Source organism: Rhinolophus sinicus, linkage group LG06, assembly GCF_036562045.2.
Source record: "Rhinolophus sinicus isolate RSC01 linkage group LG06, ASM3656204v1, whole genome shotgun sequence".
In the NCBI taxonomy this organism is placed as follows: domain Eukaryota; kingdom Metazoa; phylum Chordata; class Mammalia; order Chiroptera; family Rhinolophidae; genus Rhinolophus; species Rhinolophus sinicus.
This window is the reverse complement of record NC_133756.1, coordinates 87495266-87518472: the sequence shown is the minus strand read 5'-3', so window position 1 is coordinate 87518472 and position 23207 is coordinate 87495266. Positions and strand designations below refer to the sequence as shown.

At 46.3% G+C, this 23207-nt stretch overlaps 1 long non-coding RNA gene across 2 annotated transcripts; it reads right to left on the bottom strand.

Moving 5' to 3' along the window:
* Window positions 1–4852: 4852 nt before the first annotated feature.
* LOC141572181 (uncharacterized) lies at window positions 4853–10827 on the bottom strand. 2 transcript variants are annotated; one of them, XR_012497392.1, is made up of 3 exons: window positions 10253–10827; window positions 9700–9969; window positions 4853–6231 (listed from the first exon to the last, which is right to left on the bottom strand). It is a non-coding gene; the product is annotated as an uncharacterized LOC141572181 (long non-coding RNA). The 2 variants fall into 2 exon arrangements; XR_012497391.1 differs by having other exon boundaries at window positions 9700–9966; window positions 10253–10826.
* Window positions 10828–23207: the final 12380 nt, after the last annotated feature.

The window sequence follows — 23207 nt, the reverse complement described above, 5'->3', positions numbered from 1 at the left end:
TTAAAAACAGAATTCATGAGATAATTATGGTTTTATATTCTCTTAGTGCTCTTCCTTGAATACAGTAAGCAAGCGCTGATGCAACCTTTCTTTAAAAAAATTTTTAAATGGCTTTCACACTTTATTTAATTGCAATCCACAGTACAAAGGACATTTTATAGTGCAGCCTAGCACCTATGTAGTCTATAGCTATACATAGACAAAGTTTTATGAAACAAAAGTTTTATGAAAAATAGTTTTATGAAACAAAAGTTTTATGAGAAATAATTTCTTGTAGCTATACTCTGATATTTTCTATTTTATTCTATTTCATTAAGAAATTCCTTGTTAGGAGCAGGGAAGGCCAAGGTGGCATCTGTGGCAGCTGAAACCCAGGCATTGGGTTGCAAAGGGCCTCCTCCCCCTTTGCAGTACTCCCTCCTTCCAGTACATTCACATTCAGAGGGAGCTCCCAGATGGGCTTCAATAGGAAGGGGGGACGGGATGCTGCAGCCACTGGAGGAGCAGGCCAGTGAGGAGCTGGGCTTTGGATATCACAATCCATGCCTGGTGCAGGGGCAAAGGGGTTCATGGGCCCTGCAAACAGGTCAGCCCTGCCTGACACCTGGGAGGAAGCTCTGGTCAGCAAGGTAAATGGGATGGGGGCTGAGTGTGAAGAGGTGCCTGGCAGGGCTGTTACTGGAGACGTGGGTGGGCGGGGCCTTCTTGGGGAGAAGTCTGGGCTTGGCTTTCACATGGGGGTGGGGTGGGGTGGGGTGGGGTGGGGTGGGTGTGGGTGGATGGGGGTGTGTCAAACCTGGTGGAGTCTGGCTAGCTTCCCACAACTGGGGGTCGCTGTGTTCCCTGGACGTTGGGCCCTCCTTGGCACGGTGTCCAGGTTCTTGGCATCTTGAGCAAAGAATTGAACGCGACACACAGGTCAAGTGGTTAAAAAGTTTATTAGAACAGATGGTCACTCCAAAAAATTAGGAGCAGGCGGAGCACTAAGAAATGCGGCTCAAGGCTCAGGGCTCAAGGTGGCATTATTAGGAGAGAAAATACACTCCAAAGGTTTGGAGTGGGCCCCCGAGCAAAGGCAAGGCTCAAGAGGGGCTCAAGGCTCAAAGCTCAAGAAGGCAGTGGCTTATGGCTCAAGGGAACCTGGGGGTTTTATCTTTTTGCTCTGTGATGTGCTCTTCCCCTGTGAGACTACTTGATTGACACGTGATTGATAAGGGGCCATTATCTCACCCTGTTAGACTGCGCATATCCCTTCCCAGAGTTCAGTCTGTTATAATGATATTAATGAACTTCTGGGCATATGTATGATATTACAATGAAGGTATAATGAGGCTAGGGTGAGATGGAGGTCATTGTAGCCCTTTGCTGCACAGACTGGTCTAATGTATTGTCTTAGTCTCCTCACAGTGGCTAATGGTGAGGGCAGGTAAGGGAAGAATTTGAGAGGTGTCCAAGGCGATGCTCCCCTTAGACTGAGTTGGACAATGCAGGAATGCAGAGACCCAATTACCTGTTTCTAACTGCCTGCCTTGATTTCCCTGAGAGAAGTGAGCCCCATAAATTTCTGCGGGGAGTTGAAGGACAGGAGGTCTCTTCTGTATCTCCTTCAAGCTGAGAAAGCGGGTAGAGCTGTCCCCACCTAATGGGGATTCATGAAACTCTCACCCTATCTGATCTTAAATAAAAAGAAGGGTCTCTTCTTACTTGGTCAGGGTGCACTGGGAGCATCGCTAGGACATAATTCGTATCCTGACTGGCCACTAGATGGGGAGAGACAGGTATTAGTTAATAAATTAAAAGTACTGGCTCCAGGGATGGCTCTCAAAGCCTATTTACCTTAATTTTACCCAGGGGTTAGGTATGGACTGGCCTGGAGGAGTGTTAAAACCCATTTGGTCTCTGGGTTGGCGTTTTATTTATCCAAGAGTTAGGTCTGGAATGACTTGGGGGAATGTTTGGCTACAATGATTACAGTTAAGAAGCTTTTAAGTAGTTATCTGAAACAGGGTTGAGAACAATTTTGTGATTTAGGCTAGCAACAATCTTTAGGATTAAGAAACTGATTTGAAGAGTGATTAAAACGAGGGGCTAAGGAGCTAAGAAACTAGGGAAAAGAAGACTTAAACTTCTATACTGAGGAGGCTTAAAACTTCCATAGTGAGGGGGCTTAAAACTTCCATAGTGAGGGAGCTAAAAACTTCTATAATGAGGGGACTTAAAACTTCTTAGTGAATAGACTTAAAACTTCTATAGTGAGGGGGCTGAAAATTCTATACTGAGGTGTCTTAAAACTTCTATATTGAGGGGTCTCAAAATTTCTATACTGAGGGGGCTTAAAACTTCTATATTGAGGACTCTTAAAACTTCTAGTGAAGAAACTTAAAACTTCTATAGTGAGGGGACTAAAAACTTCTGTAGTGAGGGGCCTTGAAATAACTTACTGAGGGAGCTTAAAACTTTTATACTGAGGGGACGTAAAACTATACTGACAGGGCTTGTTGCAAAAATGGCGTGGACCGAGAGACACAAGCGGCACCCAGAGGGCAAGGAGAACTCAGCATTATTACACTAGTGGGCCCAGTGGGATATTTCCCAAAGAACTGAGCACTGACTGGGGTCAGGGGCTTTACTTTTTTATGCTTAGGCCTCCGGGTTGAGGGGGGGGATGTCTGGCCGGGGTGCCAGGGAGATCCGTCCCTAGCAGCTGTGATCCCTCAACTTTGTTTTGACAGGGAGGCCTCTAACTATGGTGCCTGTAGGAGTCATCTCTGATAAGGTATGGGAGGAGGAGGGGGCAAAGTTCTTAGGGGGAGCTTGCCAAGGACATCTCCAATAAGGGGGAGATTGAGCTCTTAGGGGGGACCTGCCGGAAAAACCTCAACAGGCTTAAACCTTCTATAGTGAGGGAGCTTAAAACTCCTATACTGAGGACTCTTAAAACTTCTATGGTGAGGGAATTTAATTACTATCACTGTACAAAAACATCCCCATGTTTAATACATCGAGTCCTCCTAATTTTACTTCCATAGTGAGCCTCATGGCCATTCTGGTCCTTCACATTTTTGAATAAATTTTAGTCAGCTTGTCAGTTTACACACTCACACAAACACACACACACACACAACAAAAACAAAACATCTGTCAGATTTTAATACATTTACTCTGAATCTATATATCAGCTTGAGAGAGAATTAACATCTTAACATAATGTTAAGTCTTCCAGTACATGAACACAGTATATCCTTTTATCCATTTATTTGAGACTTCTTAAATTTCTTTCCGTGTTATACAGTTTTCTGGGTACAAGTTTTGCGTATCTTTTGTTAAATTTATTCCTAGGTATTTGATTTTTTTGACATTATTTAAAATATGATTCCTTTGGCTTTCATTTCTGTCACTACTGTTGTATTGCATTAGAACTGATTTTTGTTTCTGGATCTTATATTCACTACTGCTGTAATTACACATATATTTCTAATAATTAATATTCTTTGCGATTTTGTACCTATACGGTCATATCATATGCAAGTAATGACGGTTTCTTTTCTTCCTTTCCAAAGTATTTGTTGGCTTTCTTTTTCTTGCTTTATTTCACTGGACTTCCTGTACAATATTGAATGTAAGGGGTAATAGCTGGAATCCTTCTCTGGTTCCCAGTCTGACAGAGGGGGCCTCAGCGGATGCGGGAGGACCTGGGGCAAGCAGAGGTGTGGATCTCCCGGCGGGCGCTCCCGGATCTGCTGAGGGGTGGAGGTGTTTGCTTCAGGGCCAGGAGCAGGAACGCCTTTTGACAGGCATCAGCCCTGTCTCCCCTGGGGGCCACACAGCTGTGGGGAACTTAACTCCCAGCAGAAGGGAGACCCTGCTCCTCAGGGGTCACCCCGGGATAAACGTATCGTTGAAATAAAATGTTTCACTTTGGAAAAAGAAAAAAAAAGAAAAAAAAGAGGAAACTCCTTGTTATGACCCACTAAATTCATTTCATGACCAGCAGTAGGAAAAACACAGTGTTACTAAATGATACAAAAGTCATCTGAGTTGGAAAGAGAAAAGATGATCGTGGGCAATGCAAATGAATTGCCGGAACATAATACTGTAAAAATGACTTAAAGTTAAATCCTTGAATAGTAAAGGTTATGGTTCAAGTTTTTGTTAAAGTTAATCTTGTTAGATTCATAATGACTTTTAGAACGATGATATTGAGTAACCCAGATTATCCACAAAAATAAGCTTAAAAAACACCCCAAAACGGCAGAGGGGGTTCAGTCCCACAGTGCTGATACAACTCCACTGGAGTCTATTGTACCGCTTACACACACCCGTGGTTACATTTCAGCACATAGAGAATTCCATCAAGGGTGTCAACGCAAGCTAAAAGCGTGTGTATCTAAGGGAATAAAATGTGCGTCCTATATCATTTGTGACACCTCCCTCCCCCCAAAGGAAGTGACAAGAGCTGAGTATCTTTATTTCGGAATAATGCCAAGACTACCTGCAGCTGGCAGAAGCTTCCAGATGTTCCGAAGGTGCTCCCTATCGGATCAGAGGAGACGCTATTCTGGGAAAGGTAACCAGTGGAGGATGAAGTGTACATTTGTAGATGAGCCGAATGGTCGTGTAGCAAAGGGCCAAATGACCACCTCGAGGAGTCGAAGCCCAGACAAGATTAAGATGCTTCTCTACCCCGTAATTCAAACTTAAGGAAAACTAAACTGATCTGGCCCCCAATGACTTCTTTCTTTACCCGAAGACAAAGGAAATATTGCAAGGAAGACATTTGGATGACATTCGGGACATCAAGGGTAATACGATGACAGCTCTGACGGCCATTCCAGGAAAGGAGGTCCGCGATCGCTTTGAAGGGTGGACTAGGCGCTTGTGTGGGCGCGTAGCTTCCCAAGGGGAGTACTTCGAAGGTGACCATCGTGATGCTCAGCAGTGAGGTACGTGGCACTTTTTCTAGGATGAGTTCTCGAACCTAATTGTCAGTCTGTTCATAGTTCACTTGATTATTGAGACAACCTTTTCAAGAGAGTGTTAAGTTTATATTGACTGGATATGGCTATATCTTCCTCTAGGTAACAAGAATACATGAAAGAAAAACTAGAACTGGGTCATTACCACCACCACCAGATAGGTGGGTGACAGAGAGGCTCACCCTTGGGAGAAGACATACCAATATAATCATATGTAGATAGCGGACTATGCATACAGATCTGAAAAGCACCTTGTGTTTTCCCCTCACAGCCGGCCTGGGACTACTGGTCCTCCGCTATGAGGGGAGGCTTCTTTGAAACCGGCTGTTTCTCTGCTGTCCACAGCAGATGCCACTGCAGTTGAACCGCCCACTACCACCTCCCACCCTGCCCCTAGCTCGGCCTTGGGAGGGTGGCGTTTTGCGGGACATTGCTAAAATCAGGCATTTCTTCTCCTCTCCAGGTGGATAGTTCTTCAGGGATTAATGGGAAGCTGGTAGTTCTTCGTTTAGTTGGGCAACAGATGGCACCAGAGACCATTAAATCTCCACCTTCCTCAACACCGCCAGTTTTTACCAATAGCATAAATCAGCCTGGGTCAGTCACGGAAGCCACACTCCTGCCAACACCCTCTAAATCCCTTGTTCCCTTTTCCTTCATGTATACTCCTTCCGTCCGCTGAACTCTCACCCTGGGCCAGTTACACCTTCCATGCTCCCTCTGCATGTTGAATATTGCTGGAGAAGTCGCCCGAACATGTCTTTCGGGAGCGACTGTGACCTCGTGATGAGATCACCGCCCGGTCCCGGACCAACGTAGTGTGTTCTCAGTCTTCCTTCAGAGTTATAAACATCACAAACCCTGTCCCCTGTAGTGAAGTGTTCCATATAAACAGGTTGCGAAGGAGTGACTTCAAAACCTGAAGTTTTAGGATATGACTCTTTGTTTATTCCACCAGGGACCTCCCTGTCTACCTAGGGACATGCTAACTCTCCTGTATCAAGCCGCCCTCTGAAGATGAAACCCTAACTGCCGTTCGGGGATAGGGGCGACGACCGCTCTGGCTACTTCAGGCTGAGGAGGGACGACGTAGAGAGAGACCAGCAGCTAGGGCTTGTCCAGAGGTGTAGCTAAGGGTCCCCGGTAGATGAGCATATCCAGATGAAGAGTTTGTTGCTTTGGAGGCCATGTCGTCGCCAGCTCGTGAGTGGTCCACAGGCAGAGATACACCGTAGGCAGCAGCAAGAGACGATTCCTGTAATAATGAATAACAGAAACATAAGAAAGGCTTCTTTAAGTCCTGTTAAGCTAGGAAGCCGGGAAGGAAGGAAGGACAAATCTCAACCAAAGAATCTCGTTTTCAGTTTAATGTTGGAAACCTTGAATTAACTGTGAACTATCAGAGAGACTGAAACAGCATAACCCTTTAGACTTTGTATGTTTTTGATTGTGTTTGAGAAGTCGATAATGGGTGGCAGCTTTGTTTGAGAACTGTTATTCTGACCTGTCCTAACTTTTGTCTCATGGCATGGATAGCCTGTGAGGTGGCGTTTAGGGTTGTTGTTATTGAATAAGCCATTTGACCATCTAGCCTTTCGTATGTCCTTGTCTGTAAAAGAACGCTCATCAGTGAAGAACGTCCGATCTGGGTTGTCTAGGGGTATTTTTTTGTACGTCTGTTTTAGCCGTACAGGCTTGTATTAAAACTTATTGGCAGTTAATTCTTCCTCTGTCTCTGGGAGGAAGGTGGCAAGATTAAGGGTGGAGCAGGTCCGCGTTTGAATTACAGGACCTCTGAAGAAGGCCTGATGTTGTAGGAGGCAACTATCAGTGAGCCTGTGACGCTTATTAGCATTACAAAAGCCTTGAATGTGGTGTGGGGCAAGAAGGAAAACGGTTCAGTCTTGTCCCATTGGTGGCTTTGGGAACTAGGATGGCAGCTGTAGCTATGGCCTGGAGGCAAGCGGGTCAGCCGCGTGCTAAGAGGTCTAGTTGTTTACTTAAATAGTTTCCGAGTCTTTCTGAAGTTTAATCTTGTTTATTTTATATTTTCTTTAAGGTATAGACCAATGATAAGAAACAGGCTGAGCAAAGTGAGCCCAAATCTGGGGGCTGTCTTTATCTTTACAACCCCAAAGCAGTTTTCAGAGGAAAAAGGTCCCGCGTGAGCAGTTGAGACAGAATAAATGCCTTCTATATCAATTAGAAAATTAATAGGCTTACCACGTCAGGGTCACCCACAGATTCACCCCCTGTGACGAGAACAGCCTGGGAGCCACTGGGAACTTCAGGCCCAACAGTGATGACAGCCATTTTTGGGGAGGGAGCTGGTCCTTGCTCCCTTCAGAACGAGGCCTACTCTCTGGTGTAGTGCCCTGTAGTCTGTACAGGGGGCGCAGCTGTTTTGGAGGTTTAGGAATCCAGTGATCTGGGCTTGTATATCCGGAGTAGGCTCTTTTATCTGGAGCTTTCCCTCTGGGGCATTTGGGGTGTCCTGAGGTGGCTTCAGCCCTGGGTCGTCTATAACTGTGGCCAGAAGTCTGGCCTGTCTCTGGTCTCAGGCTCTGGTCTCACTGTTCCTTTATTCCTCGGTTTTCTGCCTTGGCTGTTAAAAAGACATTTAAACAGATTCCTGGCCTTTTCTAGGATCTGAGCCTCTTAATCGGGGATGTCAGAACAGCGGGTCAGAACCATTAGGTTTCCCTGCCAGTTAGGGAACAACATTAGGCTAAGGAAGTTTCCTTATATTGGCCTGTAGCTGACACTGAGGAAGGCACATGAACTTTAGCAGATGTATGATATAAAAATTTCCTTGACTGTTAGCAAAAGTTAGTTTTTTAGACTTAATTTTTGAGTAACCAAGGATCGGATTGGGAAAATATAAAACACAGAAAATTATTCTGGTGACGTGTATACTGACAACCAAAAGCAAGCAATTGGCACTTGCACTGGCAAACCCAGGAATCTATTTGGCAACCTTTAAAAGCATCGGTTTTAGTAATAAAATATATTTATCAACAGAGCTTAATGTCTCCTAACATTCGTGTGACAAGAAGTTAGAAAGAGATGAACTTACGATGTACCTAGTAATTAACACCTCGGTATTTTGGTATTTTGAAATAGCTAGATATTTAAGCCATTTTCTTGACAAATTCAGTGACAGGTATTGTGACTTTAGTATTTTGGGACTCCAATCTAAAGGCTGTTTCCCTTCTGATGAATCTCACTGTGGGTGGTCGTCGTAGTCCTAGGACTTAGAGCAGCGGAGTAAGGGCGCTGGCTGGAGAATTAGCCACTTGGCTTTCGAACGTGCCGCTTTTCTCCCTTCAGTGACCTCAGCCTCACACATTCCTGTTTATAGGTGGATCAGGAGATGGGTGTTTGTCGAAGGGTCCTCCTCAGGAGAGGAGGATCCCGCTGGAGTTCTCTTGGAAGAGTCTCTTGAGGAGGGGTCTCCCTAGGGAGAGTCTCCTTAGAAGGAGTCCCCCTAGAAGGCGTCCCCTTAGGAGGAGTCCCCTTAAAAAGGGACTCATTGGGGGAAGGGAGGCAAGAGATCACAGCCAAAAGAGCCGGCTCAACTTTACGTTTCTTACAGAGATTTGGGTTGTCCCTCAGGGCAAAAAAAGCCTGAACATATGGAACTTCTGACCATTTGCCCTCCTTTCTGCAAAACAGGTCTAGTGGCACGATAGTGTTATTATAATTAACACTTCCCTCAGAAGGCCAAGTCTTCCCATCTTCCAATGAGTATTTAGGCCAAACCTCTGAACAGAAGGAAATCACGCGCTGTTTCTTCAGAGTCTGAGGGTCAAATTTGTCCCAATATTTCAAGATGCAGTTCAGGGGGGTGTAGGCGCGTGAGGGCTGATGGCCCATCGGAAAGGGAGGAAGAAGAGAAAGGCGTCCCTTCGCAATTCGCAAGTCGTCTCCCACAATCTGCTCTGAGGCGTCCCCCAGACGCGTGGGCCACGGACACCACACCGCGCGACTGGTTCCGAGGCGCGCCAGGATTATTCGCGCTTACCTGGGCGGCCCGGCCCGGGCCTCCGGGTGGGCGCCTACCCTGAATGTTCGGCGTTGGCCTACAGGCCGATAAAAGGCTGTGGCCTATGATGGGACGCTTTAAAGTAGCGGGGTGTGTACCGTGACTCCGGGCATCACAGAAATTGATTGCACGATTAATATAACAGTAGCCTTCTGAATAAAGGTATTTAAGGGCGGAGTACATACTCAAGGCTTGGAGCTTGGGTACGTAGCCTGTGCGGAAAGGCAAGTGGGGACGTTTTGATTCCCAGTGGGTAAGAGAGTGCAAAAAAGAGAAAAAACGGAAGCCCCAAAAGGTTTCAGATCAAGTTTCCTCCTTAAGGTAAAGTGAGTCTGGAATATGTTGGTCCTCCTTGAAAACTTTGCCTGGAGTTGGCTGAGGTGGCCTGGCGGGTGGTGCTCCGGAGGAGTTGCGCTTTGGGGGCCTTTCCCCCTCTGGGCTGTGGTGGCCGCCCGGCTGGCTGAGCGGGGTGGGGGTGGGGTGGGGGAGTGGGGGCGGGGGGGTGGGGGTGGGTGGGGGAGGTGCGGAGCCAGGCAGCAGAGTTGCTGCCTGCAGTCCCCAGAGTACAGTGAGATCACGGAAGAGCAGGGGATGATTTGAGAGGAAATGTTAAATGCCAGTATATCTTATCCTGGGTGACAAGAGATGTCCTATAGAGGCGGAGGTTCACGTTCTTACCCTAAGATGTCTTGAGGTCGGCAGGGAGTGTTGAGAAGGTCCCGCAGGGAAGAGACCCTAGACCGGCGTCTCAAATGTTGAGGAGAGACAGCGACAGGATGAAAGAACAGCAGAGACAGAGGAGTCATCTTGCTGGCACCCTTACGGGCAGTCGGGCTGGGAGAGAAACGAAGGACCCTTTGGAAATTTTCCGTAGAGTGGCCACGGCCGAAATTCGCTCAGTTGTCCGCAAAGGCCCACCGTCCTGGCCACGCGCCAGTATTCAGTCTCCTCGTGGAAAGAGAAATGAGAAAGCGAGAGAGAAGGCAGTTAGACTGTGGCTGACATTCCTCCGGCTCAGTGCCCGAGGGGATCAACCAGAGCCCTCCAGGGAGACCTGCCCTCCTGCAAGACCTGCCCTCCGAGTCTTAAGAGTAGCCGCCGCGCTTTTCGCATTTAAATGGCTGACGGAGGACTACTGTTTGCATGAGAGAGTAAAGGAGAGAAAAAAAAAAAAAAAAAAAAGATGAAGGCCCACAGGGTGGGCAAGTAGAGAGGCACAGATAATATTTACCTCTCCTTCAATCCCGAGCGAGCCCCCAAATGATGTAGGTGATGTGGGGTCTGCCGGCAGTTTCTGGGTGTGGGCCGGGATCGTGTCTCCCGAAGCCGAAGAGTGGAAACGCGGACCAGGGAGAGGCAAAGAGTTTTTCAAAAGAGGATAATAGTTTCTTAGAGGCAGGAGAAGAGGTGGCAGCTCCCGAGCGGGAGGGGGTCCCGAATGGGGGGTGCCCCATGACTGAGGCAAAAGCTCTCGCTTTTCTACCTTCCCTTGCCTGCTTGGGGAAGGGGAGCTGTTTGAAGAAGGGAACTTGTTTGAATACGACGGGGAACTGGCGCCTTCTAATGAGATTCGTCTACCGGGTTTGTTCTGCTTGCCCATCCTAAAGGAATTAGCAAAGTAACCCACTCTTTGTCTATCAGATCTGCTCCATTTGTCAGGCCAAAAGGAATTTTATGATCAATCTCAAGGCCTCGTTACATTATGTCCTGGAGCGAAGGCGTGATTTCAAAACCTGAAGTTTTAGGATATGACTGTCTTTGTTTATTCCACCAGGGACCTCCCTGTCTGCCTAGGGACATGCTAACTCTCCTGTGTCACTGTTTGCCATAGGTTAAAAAAGAAACAAACAACAACAACTGATAGACTTTGTTTTCTAGAGAGGTTTTAGATTTAAAGGAAAATCAAGCAGAAAGTACAGAGTTCTCACATATTTCCCTTCCCCTTATCTCTCCAGCTCCCCCTGTTATTAACATCTTGTCTGGTGTGGTACATTTGTTACAATGGATGAACCAATGTCGACGCGTTATTACCTCAATTCCATAGTTTACCTTAGAGTTCACTCTTTTATTGTACAGTTCTATGGATTCTGACAAACGCGGAATGTCATTTATCCAGCACTGTCGTATCATACGGAATAATGTCACTGCCCTAAAAATACCGTATTCCACCTGTTGTGATCTCCCTCATTCCCTTAACCCCCGGAAACTACTAGTCTTTTCACTGTCTCTGTAGTTTTTCCTTTTTCGGAACGTCACGTAGTTAGAATCGTGGAACGCGTAGCCTTTTCAGACTGGCTTCTTTCACTTAGCAGTATGCATTTAAGGTTTCTCCCTGCCTTTTAGTATCTTGGCAGCTAATGTCATCACCAAATAACGTTTTATTTTCCGGACGTACGGCACTTTGTTTATCCGTTCACCTATGGAAAGCTGTCTTGGTCGCTTTCAATTTTTGGCAATTATGTATAACACCGCCGTAAACATCTGTGTGCAGGTTTCAGCTGTGTCTGTCTATTCTGCCGTTAAACCTAGCCACCAAGTTCCTAAACTCATTGCGTTTTTCAGTTCTAGAATTGTGGTTTGGTTTTCTTTGATAGTTTCTAGTCGTCTGCTTCAGTTGTCAATTTGAGAGAATTTCCTTGAACACATTCAGAATAGTTAGAGTCTGATAACTCTATCTAGATCTCCTGTGGCTTTGTTTCTGTCATTGGTTGTTTATCTTGTTATTTTTTAAACCATGAGCTCTGGATCTTTTAACCACGTGCCGGTTAAAAATATAGAACCAGGGGCCCGCCCGCCCGGTGGCTCAGGCGGTTAGAGCTCCGTGCTCCTCACTCCGAAGGCTGCCGGTTCGATTCCCACATGGGCCAGTGGGCTCTCGACCACAAGGTTGCCAGTTCAATTCCTGGAGTCCCGCAAGGGATGGTGGGCAGCGCCCCCTGCAACTAAGATTGAACACGGCACCTTGAGCTGAGCTGCCTCCCGGATGGCTCAGTTGGTTGGAGCGCGTCCTCTCAACCACAAGGTTGCCGGTTTCGACTCCCGCAAGGGATGGTGGGCTGTGCCCCCCTGCAACTAGCCACGGCAACGGGACCTGGAGCTGAGCTGCGCCCTGCACAACTAAGACTTGAAAGGACAACAACTTGAAGCTGAATGGCACCCTCCACAACTAAAACTGAAAGGAGAACAACTTGTCTTGGAAAAAAGTCCTGGAAGTACACACTGTTCCCCAATACAATCTTTAAAAACAAAACAAAACAAAACAAAACAAAAAAATAAATCCCAAAGGAACCCTCAAGGAAAAGGTGGGGGAGGGGGGCCTCTCATCGTGGAGGCAGGAGTTCAGAGCTTGGATTAGAGACGGATTCAACTAAAATGGGAGAGGCGTTGATTTAAAAAAGTGTCTGCCCGGTCCCCCTGTCCAGGGGAGGGGAGATAGCAGAGGAGGGTGACGTACAGGATAGGGGGCAAAAGGAGGTAAAGTCTAGACCCTCTTAATCAGCCAGAGGACAAGGGAAAACGGCAGGGCGTCCCGCTGCCGGTTTCCTGCGGTCCCGCGGAGGGGAAGGGTGCAGACCGGGGCAGGCGTCCCTGCCGACGGCTGACCCAGGGGCCTGGCCCCGGGACACGGTCAGGCCTAGCGCTAGGTCTTGTATCCGGCGGCAAATCTGACCGAGTCGGACGGAGGATGAAAGAGGGAAGACTTACCTAAGTAAGGGTAGCAAAACGGGCTGAGGAAAGTTGGAGCCCGGGGGAGGGGGGGGTGCGGTGCAGCGCGGAGGCGGGAAAGGGCAACAGGGAGGAGGGACGTGGATAGTAGGGGCAGTTTTCCGGTGGAGGCAAGCCAGGCCCCCCCCCACCCCCCAGGGCTCCCTGACTGGTAACAGGCTCTCCAGAGAGCTGTGGACGATGGCCCTGCGGGGGATGGCCCGGCATGCCTCCCTGTCAGCCTTGTTGTTACCGATGGCAACAAGGCCAGAGCCCCTTTGGTGGCCCCTGCAGTGCATAACGAAAGTGAGGGAGAGAAGCGCGGGGAGGAGAATCTTAAAAGGATGTCCCTCTGGCGGGTAGCTATGGGGTGCGACAGTACCACCTGCCAGGAGGGCAGGAGGAGACTGGTGGTACCCGAAGAAGTCCAGGAAGTCCGGCTGTGCCCCGAAGGACTGGTGGTGCCCTGAGAAACCCTGGCTGTGCCCAGGATATTGCATTCACCTCCAGGCTCCTCGCACAGGGCCCCTCGCGGAAGACGCTTGTCGAGTAGATTGCGAGGGGAGACCCTGTAGCGGTGGAGTGTGGGGACAGAGCCCCAGAGAGCAGTTTCCAGGCTCTCGGCCTCAGGTGGAGGGCTGTTGGCTCGGGTGGTAGATGGCCGTCTTAGCTGTGGCTGGTTGGCCGTCAGCTGTAACCACTGAGCCATTGGCCACTAATATAACTGCCACGGCTACGGAGGAGAGTCGAGGGAAGTGGAGGAGATTCGAAGAGACTCAAGGAGAGTCGGTCGGTTGGCCGGAAAGCGGACAGCAGGTCGCACGTCCTGTGAACCCAGCCTCCAGTGAGATCATAGTGGTATGACTCCCCTACCTATGGCTCTGTGGGTATTCCTTTTTGGCCTCACCACATCCTGCGTTCTTATGTGGGGGGCGGGAGCATAGATCCCGCAGGCCGTCCCGCACGACACGGGGCTGAAAACTTCCATAGTGAGGGGGCTTAAAACTTCTACAGTGAGGGGGCTTAAAACTTCTACAGTGAGGGGGCTTACTCTTCTATAGTGAAAGACTTGAAAGTTCTTCACTGAGGGGGCTTAAAACTTCTATATTAAGGGGGCTTTAAACTCCTATACTGAAGAGGCTTAAAACTTCTCTATTGAGGGGGGCTTAAAATTCTATACGGAGCGTGCTTCAAACTTCTATAGTGAGGGTCTGACGACTTCTATAGTGAGGGGGCTTAACATTTCTACATTGAGGGGACTTGAAGCTTCCAAAGTGAGGGGATTAAAACTTCTTTACTGAAGGGAAGTAAAACTTCTATTCCTAGGGGGCCTTAAAAGTTCTATAGTGAGGGGGATGAAAACTGGTACAGTAGGGGGCTGAAAACTTCTATACCGATGGGGCTTAAAGCTTGTATACTCAGGGGACTTAAAACTTCTATACTCAGGGGACTTAAAACTTCTAGTCTGAGGGGACTTGAAACTTCTATGGTGAGGGGGCTTAAAACTGCTATTCTGAGGGGCCTTAAAACTTCTATTTTTAGGGGACTGAAAACTTCTATAGTGAGGGGGCTGAAAAATTCTCTAGTGAGGGGGCTTAAAACTTCTATTCTGAGGGGGCTGAAAAATTCTCCAGTGAGGGGGCTTAAAAGTTCTATAGTGAGGGGGCTGAAAAATTCTTTAGTGAGGGGGCGTAAAACTTCTATTCTGAGGGGGCTGAAAAATTCTCCAGTGAGGGGGCTTAAAAGTTCTATAGTGAGGGGGCTGAAAAATTCTTTAGTGAGGGGGCTTAAAAGTTCTATAGTGAGGGGGCTGAAAAATTCTTAAGTGAGGGGGCTTAAAAGTTCTATAGTGAGGGGGCTTAAAACTTCTGTTGTAGGGGGCTGAAAACTTCTATACGCAGGGGACTTAAAACTTCTATTCTGAGGGGACTGAATACTTCTATAGTGAGGGGCCTTAAAACTCATATAGTGAGGGGGCTGAAAAATTCTTTAGTGAGGGGACTTAAAGCTTCTATTTTTAGGGGACTGAAAACTCATATAGTGAGGGGGCTGAGAAATTCTTTAGTGAGGGGGCTTAAAGCTTCTATAGTGAGGGCGCTGAAAATTTCTATAGTAGGAGTCTGAAATGTTCTATACCGAAGGGGCTTAAAACTTCTATACTCAGGAGACTTAAAACTTCTATTCTGAGGGGACTTAAAACTTCTATAGTGAGTGGCTTAAAACTTCTATAGTGAGGGCGCTTAAAACTTCTATGGTGAGGGAACTTACTATTCTATACTGAGAAGATTTGAAACTTCTTCACCGATGGGGCTTAAAACTTCCATAGTGAGGGGGCTTAAAACTTCCATAGTGAGGGGGCTTAAAACTTCTATAGTGAGGGGCTTAAAACTTCTATAGTGAGGGACTTTAAGCTTCCATAGTGAGGGGATTTGAAACTTCTTTACTGAGGGCGCTTAAGACTTCTATAGTGAGGGGACATAAAACTTCTACAGTGAGGGAATTTAGAACCTCTATTCTGAGGGGACTTAAATCTTCTGTAGTGAGGGGACTTAAAACTCACATAGTGAGGGGTTGAAAACTTGTATCCTGAGGGGCTTAAAACTTCCACATTGAGGGGACTTAGACTTCTATAGTGAGGGGACTTAAAACTTCTACAGTGAGGGAATTTAGAACTTCTATTCTGAGGGGACTTAAATCTTCTGTAGTGAGGGGACTTAAAACTCACATAGTGAGGGGTTGAAAACTTGTATCCTGAGGTGTCTTAAGACTTCCATATTGAGGGGACTTAGAACTTCTATAGTGAGGGGACTTAAAACTTGTATTCTGAGGGTCTTAAAACTTCTAAATTGAGGGGACTTAAAAGTCATATAGTGAGGGGTTTAAAACTTGTATACTGAAGGGGCTTAAAACTTCCTAATTGAGGGGACTTGAAACTACTATAGTGAGGGGACTTAAAACTTCTATAGTGAGGGACTTAAAACTCATATAGTGAGGGGCTGAAAACTCCTATACCGATGGGGCTGAAAACTTGTATAATCAGGGGACTTAAAACTTCTATTCTGAGGGGACTTGAAACTTCTATGGTGAGGGACTTAAAATTCATATAGTGAGGGGCTGAAAACTTCTTTAGCGAGGGGCTTAAAAGTTCTATAGTGAGGGGCTGAAAACTTCTAGTACGGCACTGAAAACTTCTTACCGAGGGGCTTAAAGCTTCTCTAGTGAGGGCGCTTAAAACTTCTATGGTGAGGGAACTTACTATTCTGTAGTGAGAAGATTTGAAACTTCTTCACCGATGGGGCTTAAAACTTCCATAGTAAGGGAATTTAAGCTTCCATAGTGAGGGGATTTGAAACTTCTTTACTGAGGGCTCTTAAGACTTCTATACTGAGGGGACATAAAACTTCTACAGTGAGGGAATTTAGAACTTCTCTTCTGAGGGGACTTAAATCTTCTGTAGTGAGGGGACTTAAAACTCACATAGTGACGCGGCTGAAAACTTGTATAGTAGGGGGCTGAAAACTTCTATACCGATGGGGCTTAAAACTTGTATACTCAGGGGACTTAAAACTTCTATTCTGAGGGGACTTGAAACTTCTATGGTGTGGGCTTAAAACTGCTATTTTGAGGGGCCTTAAACCTTCTATAGTGAGGGACTTAAAACTTCTATTTTGATGGGACTGAAAACTTCTATAGTGCGGGGGCTTAAAACTTCTTTAGTGTGGGGCTTAAAACATCTACAGTGAGGGGACTTGAAGCTTCCAAAGTGAGGGGATTAAAACTTCTTTACTGAGGGGAAGTAAAACTTCTCTTCTGAGGGGCCTTAAAACTTCTACAGTGAGGGGGTTTAAAACTTATTCTGAGGGGCCTTAAAGCTTCTATAGTGAGGTGACTTACAACTTCTCTAGTGAGGGGGGTTTAAAACTTCCGTAGTAGGGGGCTGAAAACTTCTACAGTGAGGGGACTTAAAACTCATATAGTGAGGGGGCTGAAAACTTCTTTAGTGAGGGGGCTTAAAAGTTCTATAGTGAGGGGCTGAAAACTTCTAGTACGGCACTGAAAACTTCTTACCGAGGGGCTTAAAGCTTCTCTAGTGAGGGCGCTTAAAACTTCTATAGTGAGGGAACTTACTATTCTATAGTGAGAAGATTTGAAACTTGTTCACTGATGGGGCTTAAAACTTCCATAGTGAGGGGCTTAAAACTTCTATAGTAAGGGAATTTAAGCTTCCATAGTGAGGATTTGAAACTTCTTTACTGAGGGCTCTTAAGACTTCTATACTGAGGGCCATAAAACTTCTACAGTGAGGGAATTTAGAACTTCTCTTCTGAGGGGACTTAAATCTTCTGTAGTGAGGGGACTTAAAACTCACATAGTGACGCGGCTGAAAACTTGTATAGTAGGGGGCTGAAAACTTCTATACCGATGGGGCTTAAAACTTGTATACTCAGGGGACTTAAAACTTCTATTCTGAGGGGACTTGAAACTTCTATGGTGTGGGCTTAAAACTGCTATTTTGAGGGGCCTTAAACCTTCTATAGTGAGGGGACTTAAAACTTCTATTTTGATGGGACTGAAAACTTCTATAGTGCGGGGGCTTAAAACTTCTTTAGTGTGGGGCTTAAAACATCTACAGTGAGGGGACTTGAAGCTTCCAAAGTGAGGGGATTAAAACTTCTTTACTGAGGGGAAGTAAAACTTCTCTTCTGAGGGGCCTTAAAACTTCTACAGTGAGGGGGTTTAAAACTTATTCTGAGGGGCCTTAAAGCTTCTATAGTGAGGTGACTTACAACTTCTCTAGTGAGGGGGGTTTAAAACTTCCGTAGTAGGGGGCTGAAAACTTCTACAGTGAGGGGACTTAAAACTCATATAGTGAGGGGGCTGAAAACTTCTTTAGTGAGGGGGCTTAAAAGTTCTATAGTGAGGGGCTGAAAACTTCTATAGTACGGCACTGAAAACTTCTTACCGAGGGGGCTTAAAGCTTCTCTAGTGAGGGCGCTTAAAACTTCTATAGTGAGGGAACTTACTATTCTATAGTGAGAAGATTTGAAACTTGTTCACTGATGGGGCTTAAAACTTCCATAGTGAGGGGCTTAAAACTTCTATAGTAAGGGAATTTAAGCTTCCATAGTGAGGGCATGAAAACTTGTATAGTAGGGGGCTGAAAACTTCTATACCGATGGGGCTTAAAACTTGTATACTCAGGGGATTTAGAACTTCTATTCTGAGGGGACTGGGAACTTCTACAGTGAGGGGACTTAAAACTCATATAGTGAGGGGCTGAAAACTTTTATAGTAGGGGGCTGAAAACTTCAATACCGATGAGGCTTAAAACTTGTATACTCAGGGGACTTAAAGCTTCTATTCTGAGGGGACTTGAAACTTCTATGGTGTGGGCTGAAAACTGCTATTTTGAGGGGCTTAAAACTTCTACAGTGAGGGGCTTACTCTTCTATAGTGAAAGACTTGAAAGTTCTTCACTGAGGGGGCTTAAAACTTCTATATTAAGGGGGCTTTAAACTCCTATACTGAAGAGGCTTAAAACTTCTCTATTGAGGGGGGCTTAAAATTCTATACGGAGCGTGCTTCAAACTTCTATAGTGAGGGTCTGACGACTTCTATAGTGAGGGGGCTTAACATTTCTACATTGAGGGGACTTGAAGCTTCCAAAGTGAGGGGATTAAAACTTCTTTACTGAAGGGAAGTAAAACTTCTATTCCTAGGGGGCCTTAAAAGTTCTATAGTGAGGGGGATGAAAACTGGTACAGTAGGGGGCTGAAAACTTCTATACCGATGGGGCTTAAAGCTTGTATACTCAGGGGACTTAAAACTTCTATACTCAGGGGACTTAAAACTTCTAGTCTGAGGGGACTTGAAACTTCTATGGTGAGGGGGCTTAAAACTGCTATTCTGAGGGGCCTTAAAACTTCTATTTTTAGGGGACTGAAAACTTCTATAGTGAGGGGGCTGAAAAATTCTCTAGTGAGGGGGCTTAAAACTTCTATTCTGAGGGGGCTGAAAAATTCTCCAGTGAGGGGGCTTAAAAGTTCTATAGTGAGGGGGCTGAAAAATTCTTTAGTGAGGGGGCGTAAAACTTCTATTCTGAGGGGGCTGAAAAATTCTCCAGTGAGGGGGCTTAAAAGTTCTATAGTGAGGGGGCTGAAAAATTCTTTAGTGAGGGGCTTAAAAGTTCTATAGTGAGGGGGCTGAAAAATTCTTAAGTGAGGGGGCTTAAAAGTTCTATAGTGAGGGGGCTTAAAACTTCTGTTGTAGGGGGCTGAAAACTTCTATACGCAGGGGACTTAAAACTTCTATTCTGAGGGGACTGAATACTTCTATAGTGAGGGGCCTTAAAACTCATATAGTGAGGGGGCTGAAAAATTCTTTAGTGAGGGGACTTAAAGCTTCTATTTTTAGGGGACTGAAAACTCATATAGTGAGGGGGCTGAGAAATTCTTTAGTGAGGGGGCTTAAAGCTTCTATAGTGAGGGCGCTGAAAATTTCTATAGTAGGAGTCTGAAATGTTCTATACCGAAGGGGCTTAAAACTTCTATACTCAGGAGACTTAAAACTTCTATTCTGAGGGGACTTAAAACTTCTATAGTGAGTGGCTTAAAACTTCTATAGTGAGGGCGCTTAAAACTTCTATGGTGAGGGAACTTACTATTCTATACTGAGAAGATTTGAAACTTCTTCACCGATGGGGCTTAAAACTTCCATAGTGAGGGGGCTTAAAACTTCTATAGTGAGGGGCTTAAAACTTCTATAGTGAGGGACTTTAAGCTTCCATAGTGAGGGGATTTGAAACTTCTTTACTGAGGGCGCTTAAGACTTCTATAGTGAGGGGACATAAAACTTCTACAGTGAGGGAATTTAGAACCTCTATTCTGAGGGGACTTAAATCTTCTGTAGTGAGGGGACTTAAAACTCACATAGTGAGGGGTTGAAAACTTGTATCCTGAGGGGCTTAAAACTTCCACATTGAGGGGACTTAGACTTCTATAGTGAGGGGACTTAAAACTTCTACAGTGAGGGAATTTAGAACTTCTATTCTGAGGGGACTTAAATCTTCTGTAGTGAGGGGACTTAAAACTCACATAGTGAGGGGTTGAAAACTTGTATCCTGAGGGGTCTTAAGACTTCCATATTGAGGGGACTTAGAACTTCTATAGTGAGGGGACTTAAAACTTGTATTCTGAGGGGTCTTAAAACTTCTAAATTGAGGGGACTTAAAAGTCATATAGTGAGGGGTTTAAAACTTGTATACTGAAGGGGCTTAAAACTTCCTAATTGAGGGGACTTGAAACTACTATAGTGAGGGGACTTAAAACTTCTATAGTGAGGGGACTTAAAACTCATATAGTGAGGGGGCTGAAAACTCCTATACCGATGGGGCTGAAAACTTGTATAATCAGGGGACTTAAAACTTCTATTCTGAGGGGACTTGAAACTTCTATGGTGAGGGGACTTAAAATTCATATAGTGAGGGGGCTGAAAACTTCTTTAGCGAGGGGGCTTAAAAGTTCTATAGTGAGGGGCTGAAAACTTCTATAGTACGGCACTGAAAACTTCTTACCGAGGGGGCTTAAAGCTTCTCTAGTGAGGGCGCTTAAAACTTCTATGGTGAGGGAACTTACTATTCTGTAGTGAGAAGATTTGAAACTTCTTCACCGATGGGGCTTAAAACTTCCATAGTAAGGGAATTTAAGCTTCCATAGTGAGGGGATTTGAAACTTCTTTACTGAGGGCTCTTAAGACTTCTATACTGAGGGGACATAAAACTTCTACAGTGAGGGAATTTAGAACTTCTCTTCTGAGGGGACTTAAATCTTCTGTAGTGAGGGGACTTAAAACTCACATAGTGACGCGGCTGAAAACTTGTATAGTAGGGGGCTGAAAACTTCTATACCGATGGGGCTTAAAACTTGTATACTCAGGGGACTTAAAACTTCTATTCTGAGGGGACTTGAAACTTCTATGGTGTGGGCTTAAAACTGCTATTTTGAGGGGCCTTAAACCTTCTATAGTGAGGGGACTTAAAACTTCTATTTTGATGGGACTGAAAACTTCTATAGTGCGGGGGCTTAAAACTTCTTTAGTGTGGGGCTTAAAACATCTACAGTGAGGGGACTTGAAGCTTCCAAAGTGAGGGGATTAAAACTTCTTTACTGAGGGGAAGTAAAACTTCTCTTCTGAGGGGCCTTAAAACTTCTACAGTGAGGGGGTTTAAAACTTATTCTGAGGGGCCTTAAAGCTTCTATAGTGAGGTGACTTACAACTTCTCTAGTGAGGGGGGTTTAAAACTTCCGTAGTAGGGGGCTGAAAACTTCTACAGTGAGGGGACTTAAAACTCATATAGTGAGGGGGCTGAAAACTTCTTTAGTGAGGGGGCTTAAAAGTTCTATAGTGAGGGGCTGAAAACTTCTATAGTACGGCACTGAAAACTTCTTACCGAGGGGGCTTAAAGCTTCTCTAGTGAGGGCGCTTAAAACTTCTATAGTGAGGGAACTTACTATTCTATAGTGAGAAGATTTGAAACTTGTTCACTGATGGGGCTTAAAACTTCCATAGTGAGGGGCTTAAAACTTCTATAGTAAGGGAATTTAAGCTTCCATAGTGAGGGGATTTGAAACTTCTTTACTGAGGGCTCTTAAGACTTCTATACTGAGGGGACATAAAACTTCTACAGTGAGGGAATTTAGAACTTCTCTTCTGAGGGGACTTAAATCTTCTGTAGTGAGGGGACTTAAAACTCACATAGTGACGCGGCTGAAAACTTGTATAGTAGGGGGCTGAAAACTTCTATACCGATGGGGCTTAAAACTTGTATACTCAGGGGATTTAGAACTTCTATTCTGAGGGGACTGGGAACTTCTACAGTGAGGGGACTTAAAACTCATATAGTGAGGGGCTGAAAACTTTTATAGTAGGGGGCTGAAAACTTCAATACCGATGAGGCTTAAAACTTGTATACTCAGGGGACTTAAAGCTTCTATTCTGAGGGGACTTGAAACTTCTATGGTGTGGGCTGAAAACTGCTATTTTGAGGGGCCTTAAAACTTCTATAGTGAGGGGGCTTAAAAAGTTCTATAGTGAGGGGGCTTAAAAAGTTCTATAGTGAGGGGGCTTAAAACTTCTATACTAAGAGGGCTTTAAGCTTCTATACTAGGGGGCTGAAAACTTCTATGCTGAAAGGCCTTAAAACTTCTATAGTGAGGGGACTTAAAACTTCTATAGTGAGGGGACTTAAAACTTCTATACTGAGGGAACTTAAAACTTCTATTCTGAGGGGGTCTTAAAACTTCTAAATTGAGGGGACTGGAAAGTCATACAGTGAGGGGTTTAAAACTTGTATACTGAAGGGGCTTAAAACTTCCTTATTGAGGGGACTGGAAACTACTATAGTGAGGGGACTTAAAACTTCTATAGTTAGGGTGCTATCTCGTTTCAGGGCCTCTGGCTGGCAGAAGAGGGAGCCTGGTGGACTGTGCTTCCTGGGTGACAAAGATGCACAGAGGTAGCCCCTCCAGCAGAATCTGGGAGAGTCACTGGGCCTTAGCAGGCGTGCTTCCTCCTGTACTTCGCCACCTATGGATTCGTGCTGGGAGCTGCAAGGACAGCTGGTGCGGGACCGCTCCATACAGCACATATGGCACTGAGGTCTGGGATGGCCTCCGTCTCACCTCCCCGAAGTGCTCTGTGGATGCTCTGGAGTGCAGCTTGCTTCTCCGCATCTAGGTGTGCCGCTGTGACTCGGAAGCCCAGCTCAGGGGGTGTTGGCAGTCTCACAGGGTCCCCTCGCCTGCGCGGCAGAAGACAAGTCTTTCGTTTTCGAGGCCTGGAACCGTCACGTGTGGGTGAGCCGTCTGTCCGGGTTCGCCTCTGCCCCTTTGTTCCATCTGCCTCCTTTTCACGCTGGCACTTCTGGGAAAGGCCGGGAGCCGAGGAGGGAGAAGGACCCTCCTGGCTCACTTTTTTGGAGGATTTCTGGAATAGCCGAGCACGGGATGTGGCTGTGGCTGTACGTCTCTTCCTCTGCGCAGGCGGGAAACCTCGGGTGGAGCTGTATGAGCTCGTGATGGCATTTCTTCTGGGGCAGGAGATTAGCACGGAGGTCTGGGATTTCTTGTCGCCCTTGTCTTCTGAGACCTCCCTATGGGGGATTCTCTGCAGAAGCCCAGGCCTGGGAATGAGGCAAGAGACCGCCAGGGCCCTAAATGCAGACCGTGCTCGCCCACTGCCGTCGGGGTTCCTTCCCGTGTCTCCTGAGATCGTCGCCTGGAGGATTCTCCGCAGAGTCCCAGGCCTGGGCACGAAGACTGAGTGGCCTCCCTGGACCCCCAGGGGCCTGAAAGCAGACCGTGCTCGCCCAGTGCCGTCGGGGTTCCTTCCCGTGTCTCCTGAGATCATCGCCTGGAGGATTCTCCGCAGAGTCCCAGGCCTGGGCAAGAAGACTGAGTGGCCTCCCTGGACCCCCAGGGGCC